Below are 9,891 nucleotides of genomic sequence, written 5' to 3' on the forward strand. Positions count from 1 at the left end.
AGTGGTCTGCTTAATTCAGACACTCTGTTCATCACCACCCCCTTTTCTGAATCATTTTGTCCACCATAAGCGTGGAAGGGTATACTCAGATGTGAGTCCCTTGCTCATTGCACCATCAGGATTCAAGCAAGCCGGGCCGACGACGGCTGAAATGCCAGAAACCGGTCCCCGGAAGCTTGTTTCCTTCCCAGTATAAGAATTGGCTTGGTAATTTGATTTTCCCTGTTCCCATCATGCACTGGGACAGGAACAGACTAATTTGCATGTAGCCAGGTTCTGAGCTGGGATGGTGCAGTGAGCTACAAAACGGTGATGGATCAAGCCCTGATCTTTGGACTGGGTAAGAGTGGTCTGCTTAATTCAGACACTCTGTTCATCACCACCCCCTTTTCTGAATCATTTTGTCCACCATAAGCGTGGAAGGGTATACTCAGATGTGAGTCCCTTGCTCATTGCACCATCAGGATTCAAGCAAGCCCGGCCGACGACGACTGAAATGCCAGAAACCGGTCCCCGGAAGCTTGTTTCCTTCCCCGTATAAAAATTGGCTTGGTAGTTTGGTTTGCCCTGTTCCCATCATGCACTGGGACAGGAACAGACTAATTTGCATGTAGCCAGGTTCTGAGCTGGGATGGTGCAGTGAGCTAAAAAACGGTGATGGATCAAGCCCTGATCTTTGGACTGGGTAAGAGTGGTCTGCTTAATTCAGACACTCTGTTCGTCACCACCCCCTTTTCTGAATCATTTTGTCCGCCATAAGCGTGGAAGGGTATACTCAGATGTGAGTCCCTTGCTCATTGCACCATCAGGATTCAAGCAAGCCGGGCCGACGACGGCTGAAATGCCAGAAACCGGTCCCCGGAAGCTTGTTTCCTTCCCAGTATAAGAATTGGCTTGGTAGTTTGGTTTGCCCTGTTCCCATCATGCACTGGGACAGGAACAGACTAATTTGCATGTAGCCAGGTTCTGAGCTGGGATGGTGCAGTGAGCTAAAAAACGGTGATGGATCAAGCCCTGATCTTTGGACTGGGTAAGAGTGGTCTGCTTAATTCAGACACTCTGTTCATCACCACCCCCTTTTCTGAATCATTTTGTCCACCATAAGCGTGGAAGGGTATACTCAGATGTGAGTCCCTTGCTCATTGCACCATCAGGATTCAAGCAAGCCGGGCCGACGACGGCTGAAATGCCAGAAACCGGTCCCCGGAAGCTTGTTTCCTTCCCAGTATAAGACTTGGCTTGGTAGTTTCGTTTGCCCTGTTCCCATCATGCACTGGGACAGGAACAGACTCATTTGCATGTAGCCAGGTTCTGAGCTGGGATGGTACAGTGAGCTAAAAAACGGTGATGGATCAAGCCCTGATCTTTGACTGGGTAAGAGTGGTCTGCTTAATTCAGACACTCTGTTCATCACCACCCCCTTTTCTGAATCATTTTGTCCACCATAAGCATGGAAGGGTATACTCAGATGTGAGTCCCTTGCTCATTGCACCATCAGGATTCAAGCAAGCCGGGCCGACGACGGCTGAAATGCCAGAAACCGGTCCCCGGAAGCTTGTTTCCTTCCCAGTATAAGAATTGGCTTGGTAGTTTGGTTTGCCCTGTTCACATCATGCACTGGGACAGGAACAGACTAATTTGCATGTAGCCAGGTTCTGAGCTGGGATGGTGCAGTGAGCTAAAAAACGGTGATGGATCAAGCCCTGATCTTTGGACTGGGTAAGAGTGGTCTGCTTAATTCAGACACTCTGTTCATCACCACCCCCTTTTCTGAATCATTTTGTCCACCATAAGCGTGGAAGGGTATACTCAGATGTAAGTCCCTTGCTCATTGCACCATCAGGATTCAAGCAAGCCGGGCCGACGACGGCTGAAATGCCAGAAACCGGTCCCCGGAAGCTTGTTTCCTTCCCAGTATAAAAATTGGCTTGGTAGTTTGGTTTGCCCTGTTCCCATCATGCACTGGGACAGGAACAGACTAATTTGCATGTAGCCAGGTTCTGAGCTGGGATGGTGCAGTGAGCTAAAAAACGGTGATGGATCAAGCCCTGATCTTTGGACTGGGTAAGAGTGGTCTGCTTAATTCAGACACTCTGTTCATCACCACCCCCTTTTCTGAATCATTTTGTCTACCATAAGCGTGGAACGGTATACTAAGATGTGAGTCCCTTGCTCATTGCACCATCAGGATTCAAGCAAGCCGGGCCGATGACGGCTGAAATGCCAGAAACAGGTCCCCGGAAGCTTGTTTCCTTCCCAGTATAAGAATTGGCTTGATAGTTTGGTTTGCCCTGTTCCCATCATGCACTTGGACAGGAACAGACTAATTTGCATGTAGCCAGGTTCTGAGCTGGGATGGTGCAGTGAGCTAAAAAACGGTGATGGATCAAGCCCTGATCTTTCGACTGGGTAAGAGTGGTCTGCTTAACTCAGACACTCTGTTCATCACCACCCCCTTTTCTGAATCATTTTGTCCACCATAAGCGTGGAAGGGTATACTCAGATGTGAGTCCCTTGCTCATTGCACCATCAGGATTCAAGCACGCCGGGCGACGATGGCTGAAATGCCAGAAACCGGTCCCCGGAAGCTTGTTTCCTTCCCAGTATAAGAATTGGCTTGGTAGTTTGGTTTGCCCTGTTACCATCATGCACTGGGACAGGAACAGACTAATTTACATGTAGCCAGGTTCTGAGCTGGGATGGTGCAGTGAGCTAAAAAACGGTGATGGATCAAGCCCTGATCTTTGGACTGGGTAAGAGTGGTCTGCTTAATTCAGACACTCTGTTCATCACCACCCCCTTTTCTGAATCATTTTGTCCACCATAAGCGTGGAAGGGTATACTCAGATGTGAGTCCCTTGCTCATTGCACGATCAGGATTCAAGCAAGCCGGGCCGACGACGGCTGAAATGCCAGAAACCGGTCCCTGGAAGCTTGTTTCCTTCCCAGTATAAGAATTGGCTTGGTAGTTTGGTTTGCCCTGTTCCCATCATGCACTGGGACAGGAACAGACTAATTTGCATGTAGCCAGGTTCTGAGCTGGGATGGTGCAGTGAGCTAAAAAATGGTGATGGATCAAGCCCTGATCTTTGGACTGGGTAAGAGTGGTCTGCTTAATTCAGACACTCTGTTCATCACCACCCCCTTTTCTGAATCATTTTGTCCACCATAAGCGTGGAAGGGTATACTCAGATGAGAGTCCCTTGCTCATTGCACCATCAGGATTCAAGCAAGCCGGGCCGACGACTGCTGAAATGCCAGAAACCGGTCCCCGGAAGCTTGTTTCCTTCCCAGTATAAAAATTGGCTTGGTAGTTTGGTTTGCCCTGTTCACATCATGCACTGGGACAGGAACAGACTAATTTGCATGTAGCCAGGTTCTGAGCTGGGATGGTGCAGTGAGCTAAAAAACGGTGATGGATCAAGCCCTGATCTTTGGACTGGGTAAGAGTGGTCTGCTTAATTTAGACACTCTGTTCATCACCACCCCCTTTTCTGAATCATTTTGTCCACCATAAGCGTGGAAGGGTATACTCAGATGTGAGTCCCTTGCTCATTGCACCATCAGGATTCAAGCAAGCCGGGCCGACGACGGCTGAAATGCCAGAAACCGGTCCCCGGAAGCTTGTTTCCTTCCCAGTATAACAATTGGCTTGGTAGTTTGGTTTGCCCTGTTCCCATCATGCACTGGGACAGGAACAGACTAATTTGCATGTAGCCAGGTTCTGAGCTGGGATGGTGCAGTGAGCTAAAAAACGGCGATGGATCAAGCCCTGATCTTTGGACTGGGTAAGAGTGGTCTGCTTAATTCAGACACTCTGTTCATCACCACCCCCTTTTCTGAATCATTTTGTCCACCATAGGCGTGGAAGGGTATACTCAGATGTGAGTCCCTTGCTCATTGCACCATCAGGATTCAAGCAAGCTGGGCCGACGACGGCTGAAATGCCAGAAACCGGTCCCCGGAAGCTTGTTTCCTTCCCAGTATAAGAATTGGCTTGGTAGTTTGATTTGCCCTGTTCCCATCATGCACTGGGACAGGAACAGACTAATTTGCATGTAGCCAGGTTCTGAGCTGGGATGGTGCAGTGAGCTAAAAAACGGTGATGGATCAAGCCCTGATCTTTGGACTGGGTAAGAGTGGTCTGCTTAATTCAGACACTCTGTTCATCACCACCCCCTTTTCTGAATAATTTTGTCCACCATAAGCGTGGAAGGGTATACTCAGATGTGAGTCCCTTGCTCATTGCACCATCAGGATTCAAGCAAGCCGGGCCGACGACGGCTGAAATGCCAGAAACCGGTCCCCGGAATCTTGTTTCCTTCCCAGTATAAGAATTGGCTTGGTAGTTTGGTTTGCCCTGTTCACATCATGCACTGGGACAGGAACAGGCTAATTTGCATGTAGCCAGGTTCTGAGCTGGGATGGTGCAGTGAGCTAAAAAACGGTGATGGATCAAGCCCTGATCTTTGGACTGGGTAAGAGTGGTCTGCTTAATTCAGACACTCTGTTCATCACCACCCCCTTTTCTGAATCATTTTGTCCACCATAAGCGTGGAAGGGTATACTCAGATGTGAGTCCCTTGCTCATTGCACCATCAGGATTCAAGCAAGCCGGGCCGACGATGGCTGAAATGCCAGAAACCGGTCCCCGGAAGCTTGTTTCCTTCCCAGTATAAGAATTGGCTTGGTAGTTTGGTTTGCCCTGTTCCCATCATGCACTGGGACAGGAACAGACTAATTTGCATGTAGCCAGGTTCTGAGCTGGGATGGTGCAGTGAGCTAAAAAACGGTGATGGATCAAGCCCTGATCTTTGGACTGGGTAAGAGTGGTCTGCTTAATTCAGACACTCTGTTCATCACCACCCCCTTTTCTGAATCATTTTGTCCACCATAAGTGTGGAAGGGTATACTCAGATGTGAGTCCCTTGCTCATTGCACCATCAGGATTCAAGCAAGCCGGGTCGACGATGGCTGAAATGCCAGAAACCGGTCCCCGGAAGCTTGTTTCCTTCCCAGTATAAGAATTGGCTTGGTAGTTTGGTTTGCCCTGTTCCCATCATGCACTGGGACAGGAACAGACTAATTTGCATGTAGCCAGGTTCTGAGCTGGGATGGTGCAGTGAGCTAAAAAACGGTGATGGATCAAGCCCTGATCTTTGGACTGGGTAAGAGTGGTCTGCTTAATTCAGACACTCTGTTCATCACCACCCCCTTTTCTGAATCATTTTGTCCACCATAAGCGTGGAAGGGTATACTCAGATGTAAGTCCCTTGCTCATTGCACCATCAGGATTCAAGCAAGCCGGGCCGACGACGGCTGAAATGCCAGAAATCGGTCCCCGGAAGCTTGTTTCCTTCCCAGTATAAGAATTGGCTTGGTAGTTTGGTTTGCCCTGTTCCCATCATGCACTGGGACAGGAACAGACTAATTTGCATGTAGCCAGGTTCTGAGCTGGGATGGTGCAGTGAGCTAAAAAACGGTGATGGATCAAGCCCTGATCTTTGGACTGGGTAAGAGTGGTCTGCTTAATTCAGACACTCTGTTCATCACCACCCCCTTTTCTGAATCATTTTGTCCACCATAAGCGTGGAAGGGTATACTAAGATGTGAGTCCCTTGCTCATTGCACCATCAGGATTCAAGCAAGCCGGGCCGATGACGGCTGAAATGCCAGAAACAGGTCCCCGGAAGCTTGTTTCCTTCCCAGTATAAGAATTGGCTTGGTAGTTTGGTTTGCCCTGTTCCCATCATGCACTGGGACAGGAACAGAATAATTTGCATGTAGCCAGGTTCTGAGCTGGGATGGTGCAGTGAGCTAAAAAACAGTGATGGATCAAGCCCTGATCTTTGGACTGGGTAAGAGTGGTCTGCTTAATTCAGACACTGTGTTCATCACCACTCCCTTTTCTGAATCATTTTGTCCACCATAAGTGTGGAAGGGAATACTCAGATGTGAGTCCCTTGCTCATTGCACCATCAGGATTCAAGCAAGCCGGGCCGACGACGGCTGAAATGCCAGAAACCGGTCCCCGGAAGCTTGTTTCCTTCCCAGTATAAGAATTGGCTTGGTAGTTTGGTTTGCCCTGTTCCCATCATGCACTGGGACAGGAACAGACTCATTTGCATGTAGCCAGGTTCTGAGCTGGGATGGTGCAGTGAGCTAAAAAACGGTGATGGATCAAGCCCTGATCTTTGACTGGGTAAGAGTGGTCTGCTTAATTCAGACACTCTGTTCATCACCACCCCCTTTTCTGAATCATTTTGTCCACCATAAGCGTGGAAGGGTATACTCAGATGTGAGTCCCTTGCTCATTGCACCATCAGGATTCAAGCAAGCCGGGCCGACGACGGCTGAAATGCCAGAAACCGGTCCCCGGAAGCTTGTTTCCTTCCCAGTATAAGAATTGGCTTGGTAGTTTGGTTTTCCCTGTTCCCATCATGCACTGGGACAGGAACAGACTAATTTGCAAGTAGCCAGGTTCTGAGCTGGGATGGTGCAGTGAGCTAAAAAACGGATATGGATCAAGCCCTGATCTTTGGACTGGGTAAGAGTGGTCTGCTTAATTCAGACACTCTGTTCATCACCACCCCCTTTTCTGAATCATTTTGTCCACCATAAGCGTGGAAGGGTATACTCAGATGTGAGTCCCTTGCTCATTGCACCATCAGGATTCAAGCAAGCCGGGCCGACGACGGCTGAAATGCCAGAAACCGGTCCCCGGAAGCTTGTTTCCTTCCCAGTATAAGAATTGGCTTGGTAATTTGATTTTCCCTGTTCCCATCATGCACTGGGACAGGAACAGACTAATTTGCATGTAGCCAGGTTCTGAGCTGGGATGGTGCAGTGAGCTACAAAACGGTGATGGATCAAGCCCTGATCTCTGGAATGGGTAAGAGTGGTCTGCTTAATTCAGACACTCTGTTCATCACCACCCCCTTTTCTGAATCATTTTGTCCACCATAAGCGTGGAAGGGTATACTCAGATGTGAGTCCCTTGCTCATTGCACCATCAGGATTCAAGCAAGCCCGGCCGACGACGGCTGAATGGCCAGAAACCGGTCCCCGGAAGCTTGTTTCCTTCCCCATATAAAAATTGGCTTGGTAGTTTGGTTTGCCCTGTTCCCATCATGCACTGGGACAGGAACAGACTAATTTGCATGTAGCCAGGTTCTGAGCTGGGATGGTGCAGTGAGCTAAAAAACGGTGATGGATCAAGCCCTGATCTTTGGACTGGGTAAGAGTGGTCTGCTTAATTCAGACACTCTGTTCGTCACCACCCCCTTTTCTGAATCATTTTGTCTGCCATAAGCGTGGAAGGGTATACTCAGATGTGAGTCCCTTGCTCATTGCACCATTAGGATTCAAGCAAGCCGGGCCGACGACGGCTGAAATGCCAGAAACCGATCCCCGGAAGCTTGTTTCCTTCCCAGTATAAGAATTGGCTTGGTAGTTTGGTTTGCCCTGTTCCCATCATGCACTGGGACAGGAACAGACTAATTTGCATGTAGCCAGGTTCTGAGCTGGGATGGTGCAGTGAGCTAAAAAACGGTGATGGATCAAGCCCTGATCTTTGGACTGGGTAAGAGTGGTCTGCTTAATTCAGACACTCTGTTCATCACCACCCCCTTTTCTGAATCATTTTGTCCACCATAAGCGTGGAAGGGTATACTCAGATGTGAGTCCCTTGCTCATTGCACCATCAGGATTCAAGCAAGCCGGGCCGACGACGGCTGAAATGCCAGAAACCGGACCCCGGAAGCTTGTTTCCTTCCCAGTATAAGAATTGGCTTGGTAGCTTGGTTTGCCCTGTTCCCATCATGCACTGGGACAGGAACAGAATAATTTGCATGTAGCCAGGTTCTGAGCTGGGATGGTGCAGTGAGCTAAAAAACAGTGATGGATCAAGCCCTGATCTTTGGACTGGGTAAGAGTGGTCTGCTTAATTCAGACACTCTGTTCATCACCACCCCCTTTTCTGAATCATTTTGTCCACCATAAGCGTGGAAGGGTATACTCAGATGTGAGTCCCTTGCTCATTGCACCATCAGGATTCAAGCAAGCCGGGCCGACGACGGCTGAAATGCCAGAAACCGGTCCCCGGAAGCTTGTTTCCTTCCCAGTATAAGACTTGGCTTGGTAGTTTCGTTTGCCCTGTTCCCATCATGCACTGGGACAGGAACAGACTAATTTGCATGTAGCCAGGTTCTGAGCTGGGATGGTACAGTGAGCTAAAAAACGGTGATGGATCAAGCCCTGATCTTTGACTGGGTAAGAGTGGTCTGCTTAATTCAGACACTCTGTTCATCACCACCCCCTTTTCTGAATCATTTTGTCCACCATAAGCGTGGAAGGGTATACTCAGATGTGAGTCCCTTGCTCATTGCACCATCAGGATTCAAGCAAGCCGGGCCGACGACGGCTGAAATGCCAGAAACCGGACCCCGGAAGCTTGTTTCCTTCCCAGTATAAGAATTGGCTTGGTAGCTTGGTTTGCCCTGTTCCCATCATGCACTGGGACAGGAACAGAATAATTTGCATGTAGCCAGGTTCTGAGCTGGGATGGTGCAGTGAGCTAAAAAACAGTGATGGATCAAGCCCTGATCTTTGGACTGGGTAAGAGTGGTCTGCTTAATTCAGACACTCTGTTCATCACCACCCCCTTTTCTGAATCATTTTGTCCACCATAAGCGTGGAAGGGTATACTCAGATGTGAGTCCCTTGCTCATTGCACCATCAGGATTCAAGCAAGCCGGGCCGACGACGGCTGAAATGCCAGAAACCGGTCCCCGGAAGCTTGTTTCCTTCCCAGTATAAGACTTGGCTTGGTAGTTTCGTTTGCCCTGTTCCCATCATGCACTGGGACAGGAACAGACTCATTTGCATGTAGCCAGGTTCTGAGCTGGGATGGTACAGTGAGCTAAAAAACGGTGATGGATCAAGCCCTGATCTTTGACTGGGTAAGAGTGGTCTGCTTAATTCAGACACTCTGTTCATCACCACCCCCTTTTCTGAATCATTTTGTCCACCATAAGCATGGAAGGGTATACTCAGATGTGAGTCCCTTGCTCATTGCACCATCAGGATTCAAGCAAGCCGGGCCGACGACGGCTGAAATGCCAGAAACCGGTCCCCGGAAGCTTGTTTCCTTCCCAGTATAAGAATTGGCTTGGTAGTTTGGTTTTCCCTGTTCACATCATGCACTGGGACAGGAACAGACTAATTTGCATGTAGCCAGGTTCTGAGCTGGGATGGTGCAGTGAGCTAAAAAACGGTGATGGATCAAGCCCTGATCTTTGGACTGGGTAAGAGTGGTCTGCTTAATTCAGACACTCTTTTCATCACCACCCCCTTTTCTGAATCATTTTGTCCACCATAAGCGTGGAAGGGTATACTCAGATGTAAGTCCCTTGCTCATTGCACCATCAGGATTCAAGCAAGCCGGGCCGACGACGGCTGAAATGCCAGAAACCGGTCCCCGGAAGCTTGTTTCCTTCCCAGTATAAGAATTGGCTTGGTAGTTTGGTTTTCCCTGTTCCCATCATGCACTGGGACAGGAACAGACTAATTTGCATGTAGCCAGGTTCTGAGCTGGGATGGTGCAGTGAGCTAAAAAACGGATATGGATCAAGCCCTGATCTTTGGACTGGGTAAGAGTGGTCTGCTTAATTCAGACACTCTGTTCATCACCACCCCCTTTTCTGAATCATTTTGTCCACCATAAGCGTGGAAGGGTATACTCAGATGTGAGTCCCTTGCTCATTGCACCATCAGGATTCAAGCAAGCCGGGCCGACGACGGCTGAAATGCCAGAAACTGGTCCCCGGACGCTTGTTTCCTTCCCAGTATAAGAATTGGCTTGGTAATTTGATTTTCCCTGTTCCCATCATG

Source organism: Lissotriton vulgaris, chromosome 1_1 (assembly GCF_964263255.1).
Source record: "Lissotriton vulgaris chromosome 1_1, aLisVul1.2, whole genome shotgun sequence".
Classification (NCBI taxonomy): domain Eukaryota; kingdom Metazoa; phylum Chordata; class Amphibia; order Caudata; family Salamandridae; genus Lissotriton; species Lissotriton vulgaris.